Source organism: Callithrix jacchus, chromosome 3 (genome assembly GCF_049354715.1).
Source record: "Callithrix jacchus isolate 240 chromosome 3, calJac240_pri, whole genome shotgun sequence".
Lineage (NCBI taxonomy): Eukaryota > Metazoa > Chordata > Mammalia > Primates > Cebidae > Callithrix > Callithrix jacchus.
In genome coordinates, this window is record NC_133504.1 from 192,644,109 (window position 1) to 192,660,252 (window position 16,144).

Genomic DNA, 16,144 nt, shown 5'->3' on the forward strand with positions numbered 1-16,144 from the left:
TCACAGAAATGTTCGCTCGTGTTTACCTCCGGAAAGGGTACAGCCGCAGGTGTGACATTTAGGTTTACAGAGCATTTTGAGTTATTTTTGTATGCCGTCCGGGTATAGATGGAGGCTCTCTTTTTCTTTTTGCACATGCATATTCAATAGTTCCAGCATCATTTGTTGAAAAGACATTTCTTTCTCCACTGAATTGTCTCGTTTACATAATGTTATACCACTTCACATACAGTACAGGAAACTTACGTCAGTGTTACGGATTGAAATTGTGTCCCACAAAATTCATATGTTGAAGTCCCAACCCTCAGTACCTGGTTATGTGATTATATCTGAAGATGAGACCTTTGGCTGGGCATGGTGGCTCAGGCCGGTAATCCCAACACTTTGGGAGGCCGAGGCAGGCAGATCACCTGAGGTCAGGAGTTTGAGACCAGCCTGGCCAATATGGTGAAACCTTGTCTCTACTAAATAAAGAATACAAAAATTAGCTGGGCGTGGTGGTGGGCACCTGTAGTTCCAGCTGCTTGGGGGGCTGAGGCAGGAGAATCACTTGAACCCAGGAGATAGAGGTTGCAATGAGCCGAGATCGCGTCACTGCACTCCAGTGTGGGTGATAGAGCGAGACTCTGTCTCAAAAAAAAGAAACAAAAAAGATAAGATCTTTAAAGAGGTGATTTAGGCCAGGTGTGTTGGCTCATGCCTGTAATCCCAGCATTTCGGGAGGCCAAGGTGGGCTCATTGCCTGAGCTCAGGAGTTCAAGAACAGCCTGGCCAACATGGCAAAATCCCGTCTCTGCTAAAATACAAAAAATTAGCTGGGCATGGTAGCACCCACCTGTAATCCCAGCTACTCAGGAGGGCGAGGCAGGAGAATCACTTGAATCCAGGAGGCAGAGGTTGCAGTGAGCTGAGATCACGCCACTATACTCCAGCCTGGGCAAGAGAGTGAGACTCCATCTTAAATCAATAAATAAAGAGGTGATTAAGTAGAAATGGGGCACGAAGGTGGAGCTCTCATTCAATATGATTGGCATTCCTATAAGAGGAGACCAGGTGACTCCCAGTCTCCCCGGCTGAGCACGTGTGGAGGAAAGGCCACGTGAAGGGAGAGAGGCTTCTGCAGAGACCGCACCTGTCAACGTCTTGGTCACGGACGTTCAGGCTTCAGAATGGTCAGCGGATACGTTTCTGCTGCCGAAACCATCTAGTCTGAGGTAGCTTGCTATGGAAGTTCTAGAAAACAAGGAAAGTGGGGCTCTGTGTGATGTGGAGGACCAGAGCCTTTGTGCAGGGGGGCCTGACCTGCCACCCTCGAGGCCTGGACAGGGCTGAGGAATGCCCACGTCTGTGCTTCTACCAGTTTGCACAGCCCTGGCAGCGGGAGATGGGTTCTGTGCTGTTAGGTGAATACAGGGCACCTGACTGGTCCAAGCATGCCACCCAGAGGCAGCCTGGGAACTGCACCTGCTGGGCAGGACCCGGGCTCCACCTGCGCCTTTCCTGACAGCCCATCAGAATCCAAGATCTGTGGTCTGGGTGGGCCCAGGGGGCCCTGGCGTTGGCACAGAACCTCTAGAGCCAGGAAGGTGGTGGCCGTGTTTGGTGGTTTCTTCCAGCCTGAGCATGTCCCCTGGGGCTGGTGGGATAGGAAACCCTCATGTACAGGTCCTTTTCGGCTGCTCAGGGTCCCTGGGCAGCTGAAGCCTGGGGGCCGTCCCTTGGCTGGGAGGGCTTCCAGGGTGCACGCTGCCCTGGACCAGGACATGGGTGGTTCGTTGTGGGGCAGGGGAGTGGCTGGCCTTGGGTAGAGAGGAGCAGAATGAAGGCCCGAGGAGGGAGGGGGCTGGGCAGAGGCAGACGCTGTGGCCATGCTGGGCCGCAGCCCCATCTGTCCTCTGGGGTCCCCCATGTCCCCCCATTCTGTTCCCCTTTGCCACCCTGCATTTAAGAGAGGCAACGTGTTCTTGAGTCCGAGTGGGATCCGAGGGAACTGCCTTTGGAACTCCTCTTTCAGGACCGAGGTGGCAGCTGGGGAAGCCGTCTCCCGTCAGCATTGCGGAGAACACATGTTCTCACTGCCCTGATCTGCCCAGCAGTGCAGCTTCCAGTCCCCAGGTCTGAGCAGACCCAGGGCAGAGGCCTGTACTAGAGACCCAGGGGCAAGAGCCTCAGCCTCATCCACCCCATCCTTCTTCCAGGCTGTGGCCAGTGAGATTTTTCTCAAACGATCAATCTGGTCCCATCATCTTCCTGATCAAGACATCCTAGCAGCCTCCGAGTACCTTCAGAACAAAATCCAACACCCCTGGCCTGGACACAAGGGCCTGCCCCTCCTGTCAGCGGCACTGGTGAGTGGCAGGTGTGCTGAGGACTCGGGCCATATAGGGTGTTTCACCACAGCCCATCCTAGCAAATGGCTCAAGGGTTCCATTCACTGATTCTAACCACTTAAACTGTTTAGCTAGTTCGTTCCACAAATACTCACGGAGCACCTGGCGTGCTAGACACTGCTCTTCCTCCTGGGATTGTCAGGAAACAAAAGAGACAAAACTGTCTTCCAGAGCTTACGGGAAGGATAAACACCCCAAACGAGTGAATTCTACCACACAAGGGTGATTCCTCTATGGGAAGAATAGAGCTGAGAAAGAGGCTGGGATCCCTGGGAGTGCACTTTGAGTCAGAAGAGGCTCCCTGCGTGATGTCTGGGTAAAGACACGAAGAGGGGCGGGGGCAGCCCTGTGGGTATCAGAGGAGGAGGCTGACACAGGGCTGGGGTAGCCAGAGGCAAGCTCATGTGGTGACTCAGTCGCCTTTGGTGACTCAGCTCTTACTCGGAATGAGCCCAAAGCCATTTTGAGCACAGGATGATGTATATTGACTTAAAATTTTGAAGGATATTTGTGGCAGTTCTTGTGGAATAGACAGGACCAGGGGTGGCTCTTTCATCACCCAGGTCAGAAATGCAGGGCTCTGTCAGGCTCCGACATGTGTCGAAGTGAGAGGCCACAGAATTTGCTGCGTGGCTGTGGGCGGGGGCATCAAAGACGGCCCTGAGGTTTCTGGCCAGAGCAGGGATAGGATTTCCAGCCTCCAGACAGGGTGTTGGGTGGATTGATCTGTGTGAGCGGAACAGACCCTTGCGTTTCGATGTGATGGGCGGGTGGCTGTTGGACACCCTGAGGGAGAGGTCAGACAGGTCATGGCTTATCTGGAGGCCCAGAGAAAGATCTGAGCTGAAATATGAATTTGGGAAGTGTTACTTACAGCCATGCAACTAGATGGCCTTAAAATAACCTTCGGGTCCATCCATGATGGCTAAGTAGAAACAGCTGTGGTCTCACAGAGATGAATGAAGAGGGGTGAGTGAATTCAGCTTCTTCAACTGCAATATCCAGGTTCTCACACTGGGACTAATTAGGCAAGCAACTTGACTCACAGAAAACAAAGTGAAGTGGTGGAGGGGTCCATGGCCTGCTCTGGAGTGGCACAGAGCCAAAGGAAACCCACCCCAGCCAAGGAAGCGGTGAGTGACTGTGTGACCCTGCCTGGGAAATCAGGCTTCTCCGGCAGATCAGGAGATCCCTTCATGAGCCCCTGCCACCAGTGCCTGGGTCCAATACACAGAACTTTGTGGAACTTCAGCAGAGCAGCCGCTCGGCCACACACAGAGACTCAGGCGTTTACATACTCCAGCCGTAGGATCCCTGCCACGGCGGGAAATCCATCCTTCCATATTCCCAGGAAGAGGGCTGACTCCATGGAGCCAGCAGAATTGTTCTGCTGACCTCACCTCCACAGCACCTCACAGGCTAAGACCCACTGGCTCGGACTCCCAGCCAGCCAACAGCAGCAGACCAAACTCTGCCAGAGACTGGTCTGAGTTCCCAGGGGAGGGGAGGCTGCCATCTCTGCAGTTCGGTAGACTTGGCCGTTCCAGTCTGAGACTTTGGCGAATACAAGCTGTCCAGCTGAGGGGGGGTCCTCCATAACACAGCACAGCTGCCTTGCCAGGTCATGGCCAGAGTGGTTCTTTACGAGTGATTCCAATCCACTCCTCCTCACTGGGTGAGTCCTCCCTGCAGGGGCTTCAGCCACTCCAGCCAGCATTCTGTGGACAGAGCTCGGATCTCTCACTGGGATGGAGCTCCTGCGGGGAGGGGCAGCCGCCATCTCTGCAGTTTGTTTGACTTAAGTCATTCCAGCCTGACAGCTTTGGAGAATACAAATGGTCTGGATGAGGAAGGACTCCACTGTACCAACAAAACACAGCACACCTGCTCTACCAAAAAAGCAGCCAGGCGGCTTCTTTCAGTGGGTCCCTGATCCCATTTCTCCTGACTGGGTGAGACCTCCCAACAGGTGTCTACAGCCACCTCCTGCAGGTGTGTTCAGGGTGGCAACAGGTCGGTACCCCGCAGGACAGAGCTTCCAGAGGAAGGAGCTGGCTGCCATCTTTGCCGTTTCTCAGTCTTCACTGGTGAGACGTCCAGGTGTGGGAAAAACCAGCTGTGGAGTGGACCCCCAGCAAGCTGCAGCCACCCTATGGTAGAGTGGCCGGACTGTTAGAAGAAAACAAATGGAAAACAACAACATCATCAGCAAAAGTCCCCACAAAAACCCCATTCAAAGGTCAGCACCCTCAAAGATTGAAGATAGACAAGCCCACAAAGATGAGAAAGAATCAACGCAGAGACGTTCATCGCCGAGAGTCGCCATGGTTTCCTGCTTCATCGGTGCGTGGACAGAACCCGGCACTCGTCCCCTACCCCGGCCAGCCTCCCACAGCCAGCCCTCTGTCACCTCCACGTCGCGCCCTTGGACCGCCCCAAGGCCACCGCCGCCGCCTCTCCTTAGCCGCTGCCCTGACGACCAGTCTCCTCTGCAGGTGTGCCACAACCACCACAGGACTCAGAGGCCGCCATCAACCGCCAGATCAACCTGGAGCTCTAGGCCTCCTGTGTTTACCTGTCCATGTCTTACTACTTTGACCACGATGATGTGGCTTTGAAGAACTTTGCCAAGTACTTTCTTCACCAATCTCATGAGGAGAGGGAACATGCTGAGAAACTGGTGAAGCTGCAGAACCGATGCAGTGGCCGCATCCTCCTCCACGATATCAGGAAACCAGACCACGTGACTGGGAGAGCGGGCTGAATGCGATGGAGTGTGCGTTACATTAGAAAAAGCTGTGAATCAGTCACGACTGGAACTGCACAAACTGGCCGCTGACAAACATGACCCCCATCTGTGTGACTTCATTGAGACGCATCACCTGAATGAGCAGGTGAAATCCATCACAGAATTGGGTGACCACGTGACCAACTTGCACAAGATGGGGGCACCCCAGTCTGGCTTAGCAGAGCATCTCTTTGACAAGCACACCTGGGAGACGGTGGTAATGAAAGCTAAGCCTTAGGCTGGTTTCCCCATAGCCACGGGGTGACTTCCCTGGTCACCGAGGCAGTGCCTGCATATTGGGGTTTCCTTTACCTTTTCTATAAGTTGTACCAAAACATCCACTCAAGTTCTTTGTACCATTCCTTCAAATAAAGAAATTTGGTACCAAAAAAAAAAATCAATGCAAAAACGCTGAAAACTCAGAGTGCCTCTTCTCCAAATGATTGCAATGCCTCTACAACAAGGCACAGAACTGGGCTGAGGCTGACGTGGCTGAATTGATGGAAGTAGGCTTCAGAAGGTGGGCAATAACAAACTTCGCTGAGCTGAAGGAGCATCTGTAACCCAATGCAAAGAAGCTCAGAATCATGATAAAACAATACAGGAGCTGAGAGCTGGAATAGCCAGTTTAGAGAGGGACATAACCTGACCTGATGGAGCTGAAAAACACAATATGAGAACTTCACAATGCAATTACAAGTATCAATAGCAGAATAGGCCAAGCAGAGGAAAGAATCTTAGAGCTTGAAGACTCTATTTTTGAAATAAGATAGGCAGACAAGAATAGAGAACAAAAAAGAATGAAAAGCAATGACGAAAAGCCTCTGAGAAATACAGGATTATGTAAAGACTCCAAACCTATGACTGACTGGGATACCTGAAAGAGATTGGGGGAATGGAACCAAATTTGGAAAACATACTTTAGGATATGATCCAGGAGAACTTCCCCAACCTAGCAAGACAGGTCAACATTAAAATTCAGGAAGTGCAGAGAACCCCAGTAAGACACTCCATGAGAAGATCAACCCCAAGACACATAATCATCAGATTCTCCAAGGCTGAAATGAAAGAAAAAGTGTTAAGGGCAGCCAGAGAGAAAGGCCAGGCCACCTACAAAGGGAAACCCATCAGACTAACAGTGGACCTCTCAGTGGAAACTCTACAAGTTAGAAGAGATTGGGGGCCAATATTCAACATTATTTTTTTGTGTTTTGTTTTGTTTTTTTTTTGAGACAGAGTCTTGCTCTGTTGCCAGGCTCCAGGCTGGAGTGCAGTGGCATGATCTCAGCTCACTTCAACCTCCACCTCCTGGGATCAAGTGATTTTCCTGCCTCAGCCTCCCAAGTAGCTGGGACTACAGGCACACACCACCACGCCCAGCTAGGTTTTGTATTTTTAGTAGAGACGGGGTTTTATCATGTTGGCCAGGATGGTCTTGAACTCTTGACGTCATGATCCACCTGCCTTGGCCTCCCAAAGTGCTGGGATTACAGGCATGAGCCACCACACCCCGCTCAACATTCTTAAAGAAAAGAATTTCCAACCCAGAATTTCATATCCAGCCAAACTAAGCGTCATAAGCAAAGGAGAAATAAGATCCTTTTCAGACAAGCAAATGCTGAGGGAATTCATCACCACCAAGCCTACCTTGCAAGAGTTCCTGAAGGAGGCACTAAATATGGAGAGGAAAAACTGTTTCCAGCCACTATGAAAACACACTGAAATACCCAGACCAGTGACACTACGAAGCAACCACATAAACAAGTCTGCAAAAGAATCATCTGGCATCATGATGGCAGGATCAAATCCACACATAACAATACTAACCTTAAATGTAAATGGGCAAATGCCCCAATTAAAAGACACAGCGTGGCAAGCTGCATAAAGAACCAAGATCCATCAGTGTGCTGTCTTCAAGAGACGCATCACACATGTGAAGACACACACAAGCCCAAAATAAGAGGATGGATAAAAATTTATCAAGCAAATGGAAAACAGAAAAAAGTAGAGGTTGCAATCCTATGTTTTGACAAAACAGACTTTAAATCAACAAAGATCAAAAAAGGCAAAGAAGGGTATTACAAAACGATAAAGGGTTCATTTCAACAAGACCTAACTATCCTAAATGTATATGCACTCAATACAGGAGCACCCAAATTCATAAACGAAGTTCTTTGAGATCCATAAGGAGACTTAGATTCTCACACAACAATAGAGGAAGACTTTAACACCTCACTGACAATATTAGACAAATCATTGAGAGAAAATTAACAAAGATATTCAGGACCTAAACTCAGCTCTGGATCAAGTGGACCTGGTAGATATCTACAGAATTCTCAACCAAAAAAATAACAGAATACACATTCTTCTCATCGTCACATGACACTTACTTAAAAATTGATCACATCATAGGAAGCAAAACACAACCCATCAAAAGCAAAACAACTGAAATCATAACAGTCTTTCAGACCACAGTGTTAGCTATATCATTAGCTAGACTAATAAATTAGAACTCAAGTTTAATAAATTCACTCAAAACCACTGAGCTACATGGAAATGGAGCAATCTGCTCCTGAGTGACTCTTGGGTAAATAATGAAATTAAGGCAGAAATCAAGAAGTTCCTTGAAAATAATCAGAACAAAAAGAAAATGTAGCAGAATCTCTGGGGCACAGCTAAAACAGTGTTAATAGGCAAATTTATAGCACTGAATGCCCACATCAAAAATCTATAAAAATTTCAAGTTAACAACCTCACATCTCAATTAAAAGAACTAGAGAACCAAGAACAAGCAAACTCAAAAGCTAGCAGAAGACAAGAAATAACCAGTATCAGAGCTGAGCTGAAGAAGACGGAGACACAAAAAAACCCTTTTAAAAATCTATGAATCCAGGAGCTGTTTTTAAAATTAATATAATAGACCACTAGCTAGACTAATAAAGAAGAAAAGTGAGAAGATTCAAGTAAACACAATCAGAAATAATAAGGGGGATATCACCACTGACTCCACAGAAATACAAACAACTATCAGCAAATACTGTAAACACCTCTATGCATGTAAACTAGAAAATCTAGAAGAAATGGATACATTCCTGGACACATACACCCTCCCAAGACTGAACCAGGAAGAAACTGAATCCCTGTATAGACCAACAATGAGTTCTGAAATTGAGGCAGTAGTAACCAGCCTATCAACCCAAAGAAGCCCAGGACCAGACAGATTCACAGCTGAATCCTACCAGAGGTACAAAGAGGAGCTGGTACTATTTCTATTGAATCTAGTCAGAAAAATTGAAAAGGAGGGACTCCGTCCTAACTCATTCTATGAGGCCAGCATCATCCTGATATCCAAACCTGGCAGAGACACAAGAAAACTTGAGGCCAATATCCTTGACGAACATCAGTGGAAAATCCTCAATAAAATACTGTCAAGTCAAATCCAGCAGCACATCAAAAGGCTTATACACCACAATTAAGTAGGCTACATCTCAGAGATGCAGCTTGGGACCATATACACAGATCAGTAAATGTGATTCATCACATAAACAGAACTAAAGGCAAAAACCACATATTTGTCTCAATAGATGCAGAAAAGGCCTTTGATAAAATCCAACATCCCTTTATGTTAAAAACTCTCAATAAACTAGTTGTTGAAGGAACGTATCTCAGAACAATAAAAGCCACATATGACAAACTCGCAGCCAATATCGTACTGAATGGGCAAAAGCTGGAAGCATTCCCCTTGAAGACCAGCACAGGACAAGGATGCCCTCTGTCACCATCCCTCCTATTCAACATAGTATTGGAAGTTTCGGCCAGGGCAATCAGGCAAGAGAAAGAAATGAAGCATAATCAAACAGGAAGAAAGAAAGTCAAATTATCTTTGTTTGCTGATGGTATAATTCTATATCTAGAAAAACCTATTGTGTGAGCCCAAAAGCTTCTTAAGCTGATAAGCAACTTCAGCAAAGTCTCAGGATACAAAATCAATGTCAAAAATGTCTAGCATTCCTACCTACCAACAACAGGCAAGCAGAGAGCCAAATCATGAATGAACTGCCATTCACAATTGCTATGAAGAGAATAAAATACCTGGGGATACAGCTAACAAGGGAAGTGAGGGACCACTTCAAGGAGAACTACGAACCACTGCTCAAGGAAATCAGAGATGACACAAATCAGAGAATGACAGAAACGTTCCATGCTCATGGATAGGAAGAATCATTATCATGAAAATGGCCATACTGTCCAAAGTAATTATAGATTCAATGCTAGTCCCATCTAACTACAATTGACATTCTTCACAAAATTAGAAAAACCATTTAAAAATTCACATGGAACCAAAAAAGAACCCAAATAGCCAAGACAATCCTCAGCAAAAAGAGCAAAGCTGGAGGTATTGTGCTACTTGACTTTATACTACGAGGCCACAGTAACCAAAACAGCATGATACTGGCACAAGAACAGACACACAGGCCAAGGGAACAGAATAGAAAACTCAGAAGTAAGACCACACATCTACAACCATATGATCTTTGACACACAGACCAATGGAACAGAATGAGATCACTCATCTACAACCGTCTGATCTTTGACAAACCTGACAAAAACAAGCAATAGAGAAAGGATTTCCTATTTAATATATGGTGCTGGGAGAGTTGGCTAGCCATATGCAGAAAATTGAAACTGGATCCCTTCCTTACACCTTATACAAAAATTAACTCAAGTTGGATTAAATACTTAAATGTATTATAAAACCCCGAACTATAAAAACCCTAGAAGAAAATCCAGGCAATACCATTCAGGACATAGTCATGGGCAAAGATTTTATGACCAAAATGCCAACAGCAATTACGGTAAAAGCAAAAATCGACAAATGGGATCAAATTAAACTAAAGAGCTTCTGCACAGCAAAAGAAACTAGCATCAGAGTGAACAGACAACCTAGAGAATGGGAGAAAATGTATGCAATCTATTCATCTGACAAAGAAACTTAAACAAATTTATGAGAAAAAAAACCAACTCCATTAAAAAGTAGGCAAAGAACACGAACAGATGCTCTTCAAAAGAAGACATACATGCAGCCAACAAACATACGGAAAAAAAGCTCATTACTGATTGATCACTGGAGAAACACAAATCAAAACCACAATGAGATACCATCTCATGCTGGTCAAGACTGGCTATCATTAAAAAGTGAAAAAGCAAGAGATGCTGGCAAGGTTGTGGAGAAAAAGGAACGCTTTGCACTCTTGGTGGGAGTGCAAATTAGTTTAACCATTGTGGAAGACAGTGTGGTGATTCCTTAAAGACCTAGAGGTCAAAATACCATTTGAGTATACGTCATTAATGGGTGTATACTCAAAAGAATGCAAATCATTCTGGCCAGGAGCAGTGGCTCAGGCCTGTAATCCCAGCACTTTGGGGGGCTGAGGTGTGTGGATCATGAGGTGAAGTTGATCAAGACCATCCTGGCCAACGTGGTGAAACCCTGTCTCTACCAAAAATACAAAATTTATCTGGGCATGGTGGTACATGCCTATAATCCCAGCTACCTGGGAGGCTGAGGCAGGAGAATTTCTTGAACTCCAGAGGCATAGGCTGCAGCGAGCCAAGATCACACCATTGCACTCCAGCCTGGTGACAGAGTGAGATTTTGTCTCAGATAAAAAAAAAAAAGAATATATATCATTCTATGATAAAGATACATACACACATAGGTTCACTGCAGCACTATTCACAATAGGCTGACATGGAATCAGCCTAAATGCCCACTGATGATAGACTAGATAAAGAAAATGTGATACATGTAGACCATGGAATACTATGCAACCATCAAAAGAAATGCAATCATGTCCTTTGCAGGGACCTGGATGGAGTTGGAAGCCATTATCCTCAGAAAACTAATGCAGGAACAGAAAACCAAATACCATGTAGTCTCACTTATAAGTGGGAGCTGAATGATGAAAGCACATGGACACAGGATGGACAGGGTAGGAGGGGAACAACACACACTGGGGCCTGTGGAGAGTGGTGGGTAGGGGGAGGGAGAGCATCAGGAGGAATTGCTAATGGAGGCTGGGCTTCTACCGAGGTGATGGGATGATTCGTGCAGCAGGCCAACAGGGAACACATTTATCCGTGTCGCACACTTGCACGTCCTGCACATGTACCCTTGAACTTTTTTTTTTTTTTTTTTGAGACAGAGTTTCGCTCTTGTTACCCAGGCTGGAGTGCAATGGCGCAATCTCGGCTCACCGCAACCTCCGCCTCCTGGGTTCAGGCAATTCTTCTGCCTCAGCCTCCTGAGTAGCTGGGATTACAGGCACGCGCCACCATGTCCAGCTCATATTTTGTATTTTTAGTAGAGACGGGGTTTCACCATGTTGACCAGGATGGTCTTGATCTCTTCACCTCATGATCCACTCGCCTCAGCCTCCCAAAGTGCTGGGATTACAGGTGTGAGCCACTGCGCCCGGCCTGTACCCTTGAACTTAAAATAAAAGTTGAAAAAAAAAATAACCTTCAAATGTAAAAAAAAAAAAAGAAAAGAACAACAAAAAATCTAGATGAGGTCACCAAGGGAGTGAGTATAGCACAGAAGGGACAGAATCAAGGGCTAAGCCTTGGGGACACCTGTGTGAAGAGGACCCCCGTGGCTCTCCATTGCTTTTACCTGTTTGGAAAAGTTTCAAGTTATTAGCCAATTGGGTTTTAGTTTAGATTGTGAGGTCTGGCTCCAGCCAATGGAGATCAGACACAGCAGTGAGGACAACCCCAAATGCATGAGGGATAAATATATCTGCTTTCCTTTGTTCATTGTACTCTCATGGCAAGACTGCTAGTGAGGGTGCCCTTCCAGGAAGTAAAAATCGCATTACTGAGAGATCCTTTGTCTCAGTGCTGCCCAACAGTAACAAGTCAATAAGCAAATGTGTGAGTGAAGGGCACCAGGATTCTTTTCTGTGTCTTTTTTTTTTTAATGTAATCACACTTAAAAAACGTAAGTTAATCTGTTTTCTTGGTAGTTTAGGGCCACGAGCCACTGAGCTCGGCCCACCCTCAGTTTTTATAATTCTATCACCAACAACCGTGTCACAAAATTAGGCTCTGAACAAATGCCTGATTATCATCTGATCCAGCAGAGAACTTGCTCACATTTATGAACAGTGCAGCTCCGAGTTGAACTGGTTCATATTTTCATTTATATTAAAAATTTGAAAAATAATTTTATGCTATTAAAATTCATGCTACTACTTGAGAGTTAACATAGAAATTCCCGTTACTAATTTATTCATATAATTTTAGAAATAACATATATTTTAAGCTAAAACATTTGTCATTTTTGTTTTGTACCTCTCGCCCAGTGTGACTTGCTATTTCTTACACAATCCACTCTCAGTTTTTCATTTTTTTTGAGTTAAAGTTTCACTCTGTCACCAAGGCTGGAGTGCAGTGACACAATCTCAGCTCACCGCAACCTCTGGCACCTGGATTCAAGTGATTCTCCTGCCTTAGCCTCCCAAGTAGCTTGGATTACAGGTGTGCACCACTGCACCTGGCTGATTTTTGTATTTTTAGTAGAGACGGGGGTTTGCCATATTGGCCAGGCTGGTGTCAAACTCCTGACCTCAAGTGATCTGCCAACCTCAGCCTCCCAAAGTCCCAGGATTACAGCCATGAGCCACTGCGCCTGGCCCGCCCTCAGTTTTTATAATTCTATCACCGACAACCGTGACACAAAATTAGCCTCTGAACAAATGCCTGATTATCATCTGACCCAGCAGAGAACTTGCTCACATTATTAATGAACAGTGCAGCGCCGAGTTGGACGTGGTTCATATTTTCATTTATGTTAATGAGTGAAAGAGAATTGAAATAAAAACGACATTGGAATGTCACCTCATCAGTGACATGAGTGCCTCTTTTGAGTCAGATGATAGTTGTCTAATACTCGAAGAACATTTCCTGAATTTTTAGTACTCTTCACAATGTAACGGTTACAGCCACAACACATGTTGAACTTTAATCTACATTACTTACATTTTCCCATAATTTTATTCAATCTAGACAGTCAATAAAAACAATCAAACCTGCATTTGTAGCATTTGCCAATTTCCGTGGTGTAAATGCCCCCATCATGGCCGACTTTGAGCCACACATGAAGTCACTGAGCACAGCCCTGGGAAGAGATCATGGAGCCCATTGCGGCTTTTACCCCCACGGCTACAACTGACGTCAGTGACCTCAAGTGCGCAGGTGATGCAAAATGTAGTAAAATACTTAGAAAGTGACGGCTTCAAGTATTTATTTCCCATGTTTTAAGTAAGCTTTAATTTTCAGCAAGGTCTGCATCTAATAACTGGCCTGCAAAGCTCCTGGCAGTGCAGCAATCCACTCCGGGAGCCAGTGCCAGCCGACTCCAGCACACACCGGCTCCTGGGCTCCTCTGGTGGGCCTGGCCTCAACAGGTGAGTCCTGGCAGTGCAGCAATCCACTCCGGGAGCCAGTGCCAGCCGACTCCAGCACACACCGGCTCCTGGGCTCCTCTGGTGGGCCTGGCCTCAACAGGTGAGTCCTGGCAGTGCAGCAATCCACTCCGGGAGCCAGTGCCAGCCAGCTCCAGCACACACCGGCTCCTGGGCTCTTCTGGTGGGCCTGGCCTCAACAGGTGAGTCCTGAAAGGAGAGCAGAAGCAGAAGCAGGAATGACACACACTGCCACAGGTGGGCCGCTGGGGAAGGGTGGTGACTTCTGAGGGGGTGGGGGTGAGGGCCTCAGCCCTACAACTGATTGCTGACAAATCAAAAACCAGAACAACCCTGAAGAGACCCTCATGCCTCAGATGAGATCAGAGCTGTGGGTGATGCCTTGATTTCAGCCTGGCGGAGCAAGAAGCAGAGGACCCAGCTGACCCCACAGAAAGTGGAGAGAGGGCCGGGCACAGTGGCTTATGCCTGGAAATCCAGCACTTGGGGAGGCCGAGGTGGGTGGATCACCTGAGGTCAGGAGTTTGAGACCAGCCTGGCCAACATGATGAAACCCAGTCTCTACTAAAAATACAAAATTAGCCAGGTGTGGTGACTGGTGCCTGTTATCCCAGCTACTTGGCAGGCTGAGGCAGGAGAATCGCTTGAATCTGGGAGGCGGAGGTTGTGGTGAGCTGAGATCGTGCCATTACACTCCAGCCTGGGCAACGAGAGTGAAACTCCGTCAGGAAAAAAAGAAAAAGGAAGGGAGGGAGGGAGGGAGGGAGGGAGGGAGGGAGGGAATGCATATGTGTTGTTTTAAGTTACCGAAATGGTGAAATTTGTTACACAGAAATAGAAAAATTAGCTAGTAAATTGACTCCCTTAGTTTGAACTTGAACTCATAAAAGATAAATCCATTTTAAAAATACCCACAAAAGTTTCTAAGGTGGTGTCCGATGGCCTAGAGATGCTGGAAGGAGCTGCTCAAGCTTGAAGACAGGAGCTGGGGGACAGAGCTGAGCTGCCCTGGATTACGTGGGGACAGAGCTGATTATGTTCACCTGGATTATGGGGAACCTGAGGGAGGTCCAGAAAGGAGGTGCTTGGAAGACTGAACAGTGGGGTCCGGTCGGGAGCGGGAGCCCCACCTTCGTGAGGCTGGGAGGGAGGCGTGGCAGGAGAAAAGATGATGGAAATTTTCTCCGGAGGTGCTGTGTGCCTAGAAACCACCGTACCCCTGCAGCCATAGGCAAGTTCTGCACAGCTCACAAACACTCTTGAGAAACAGTTGTGTTTTGGGGATTTTGTTTCTTTCTTTGCTTTTTTGAGTCGGGGAGCGTGATGGTTAATACGGAGTGTCATCCAACCCAAACTTGACTGGAGTGAAGGGTGCAAAGCACTGATCCTGGGTGTGTCTGTGAGGGCGCTGCCACAGGAGAGTGCCATCTCAGTCAGTGGACTGGGAGAGGCAGACCCACCCTCCATCTGGGTGGGCACCGTCTCATCAGCTGCCAGCGCGGCCAGGGTAGAGCAGGCAGAGGAACGTGGAAGGACCGGACTGGCTGAGTCTCCCAGCCTCTGTCTTTCTCCCGTGCGGGATGCTTCCTGCTCTCCGACCTCGGACTCCAAGTTCCTCAGCTGTGGGGCTCTTGGACTCACACCGGTGGTTTGTCAGCTTCGGCCACAGACACAGCTGCGCTGTCGGCGTCCCTGCTGTTGAGGTTTTGGGTCTCGGGCGGCTTCCTGGCGCCTCAGCTCGCAGACTGCGTATCCTGGGACCTCACCTTGTGATCGTGTGAGTCAGTTCTCCTCAGAAACCCCCTTCACAGATGCGTCTATCCTACTCATCCTGTCCCTCTAGAGAACGCTGACTAGCACAGCGAGAAAAGCTCAAAGGTGTGAGCAAAAGGACAGCCGGTACATAAGGTTACTGAGAACGTGTAAGGTCTTTATCGGGGGAAACTTTTACCCACTTCTTACCAAATAAATATTGAACAAGCATCTAAAGAACATTCACTGAATGAGGCATAACTTCTAGATCTCACCATGCTCAGTCAGGCCTGCGTGGCCCCAGCCTGATGTAGACGGCGCAGGCAGATGACAAGAAGGACCCATGCGTGGAGGGATGATGGAGGGAGTCACCCAGGACCAACAGGAGAAAGCCCAGGTGCCTTTGCCGATGATGTGAAGACACTGCCCAGACCACGCCTGAGCACAGAGTCAGGCAGAGTTCTGCAAACTCCTGAATCCTCGCTACCCGGCTAGGAGGGGTAGGAACTCTGCTCAGGGCTGTTTCCCGGTTACCATATTCCCCGCCCCACCCAGCACCTCTGGGCACTGTGGCCTCAGGCACAGTGATCCTCTGCTGAGAAGTCGGCCTCCAAAGACACCAAATGCTGCCCCTCTCTGCAGCATGTGACGCTGAGACGCTGCTTCCTTGCTGCTCCGTCTTCCAAGCCTGTGTCCTAAGCATGTTTCAGGGAGGCTAGAAACCG

At 47.6% G+C, this 16,144-nt stretch overlaps 1 long non-coding RNA gene across 1 annotated transcript in view; it reads right to left on the reverse strand.

Moving 5' to 3' along the window:
* The window catches only part of LOC128931653 (uncharacterized), a 26,592-nt gene continuing 10,448 nt past the window's right edge, over window positions 1-16,144 (reverse strand). The window contains exons 3-4 of the long non-coding RNA XR_013533243.1: window positions 13,272-13,856; window positions 1-5,735 (exon numbers count right to left, since the gene is read on the reverse strand). This is a non-coding gene — a long non-coding RNA (uncharacterized LOC128931653). The remainder of the gene's footprint in view (window positions 5,736-13,271; window positions 13,857-16,144) is intronic.